Genomic DNA, 2103 nt, shown 5'->3' with positions numbered 1-2103 from the left:
ATGGCTACAATCATTGTAGAAAAGAACTTCCTCTGGTATTTTTTTGTTTTTTAGAGTAAAAAAATCCCAAATCTTTGCTTACCTGTTTAATCAGGACCTTTTTGGGTCTGCTTTGATATAAATAATAGTTTGGAAACATGGGGTCAGAGCACCCTGAGAAAAACAGCTGTAAGATTCAGCTGCTCTTTCATTCATTATTTCATTAACAAGTTTAATTTTAACACTGTTAGATTTTGTTAAGTCTGGTTTGTGAGCACTGTTTTGTCTAATAATGGACAGAAACTACAATATCTAGCATGTTCTGTTGGCTGTTAAAGTACCTTTAGCTTGCTTACTGTTGCTGCTACATCAGCAAGTTGCAACCCACCTCTAGCCCAACACTAGTGCCATGTCAATGTTGTGTGCTTTGTTCTGTACCAAGGGTCTTGTTGCTCCTCTCCACTAATGCGCGAGGAAGGATAGGAGATCCTGAGAAAAGAGCCCAACTGCTAAATATAAATCACTCTATTTGGGAATAATCTTTTTTTAAAATAGTCCTGACTGAAATAAAAAAAAAACATGCATCTTGATATAAAACATCCTTTTCTGAGACCAGCAATTTGAGCTGCAGGAGGAACGAGTGTAGCAGCATGGAGTCGGGATAATCAGGACGGTAATTGCAGACCTTATGACACAAACGGTATTTCTCAGAAAGGCCAAAGCTGCCTCCACGATTCACTGTTGTTTCACATTAAAAGCTGAAACAGGCATCCCCTCTCCTGCTCTCCCCCCGTTTTTGTCTTCTTCCTCTTTAAATGTCAGGGAGGAAACGCTTTGATAATAGGTGGAGGGGGGAGGAACTTTTCTGAACTCAGCTTAGATCTAAAATCAATGTGAAAGAGAGCAAAACGCTGAAGTGAATATGAATGAAAGCAGGTAGCCAGGAGGGGAATTACTGTAGATAACTCGTGTTTGCAGTGGTGCACAGACATGAGAGTGGTATCAGTCTTATTTAAATCTCAGTGAGACAATAAATGTTCCCCCATTAAAATTAAAAACTGTTATTGTCACAGTTTAACTGTGAATCAGTTTAAGTGGCTGATTCATCAGTCTTGAAATCGAGCTGCATTTATTGAAGGAAGTAAATACTACAGTGGCCTTTTTATTTGTTAAAAAAATGGTTGGAAACCAGAGGATCAAACAAAGTGCAATAGCTAAAATTACAATCTAATCAACATCACGATCCAAACAATCATTAAACCCTTGTGTCTTAAATTTTAAAATACAAAAATAATGTCTTTAAAAAAAAAAGCATGACAGCATCTTTCAATTTAGCACCTCTGAAAGCCTTTAGAAGTGTCTTGATTCTTCCAGTCACACTTTTTGCACAAAAATATTGTGTTCCTGTCCTGCCAGCCAATCAGATTACCTCCTCCTTCTCAACATCCTCCCTCCCTAAAGCTACAGAAAGAGCGTCCGTGGTGTGATACTGTAACGATAAACTTACATGTACATTATAATACGACTGTAATCGTATTTATGAATATAAACAAATATATGTAAATGTACCACTAGCTTAGACCTAATTTCATATGATGAAACAGCTACTGTGTGTGTGTGCGTGAGCGAGAGAGACAGAGAGAGTGTGTGTGAAAGAGTGAGGTTAGTATATGCAGCGTTTGCGCGAGTGCTCACGTGTTTTGTATTTGTATCATTTGTGGAAAAAGAGATGCCTCAGTCTAGTTTAACTTTGTAAAAATCACTGAGTATTATTCCCCATAATACATTTGCTTTTGTGGTCCGCTGGTATATATTCAGTATGTACTGTGCTGTCTCTAACATGGGACATGTTGTTTTGTTAACTTACAGTTGCAGTTCTACAGGTTACACTCATATGTGGAGTTCGTTGAGCAGGGGGAACCTGAAGGTGTGAGGAGAGGTGTGTGAATTGGAAGAATGATTAAGAAATATAGTCCTGTGTCACAGTGTCACCCAGTGGATGAAAATATAATGCCACACCTTACTGTACAGTCTCTGTTTATGATGTAATGAACATGCCGGAAGATCAAATGCTAAACATGGATAAAGTTGTGTTTTTCTCAAAAGAAGTGCAGAAATCTGAAA

This window comes from Aulonocara stuartgranti (assembly GCF_965226115.1).
Source record: "Aulonocara stuartgranti genome assembly, chromosome: 22".
Taxonomy (NCBI): domain Eukaryota; kingdom Metazoa; phylum Chordata; class Actinopteri; order Cichliformes; family Cichlidae; genus Aulonocara; species Aulonocara stuartgranti.
The sequence above is the reverse complement of the archived record's forward strand: the minus strand, read 5'-3'. Positions refer to the sequence as shown.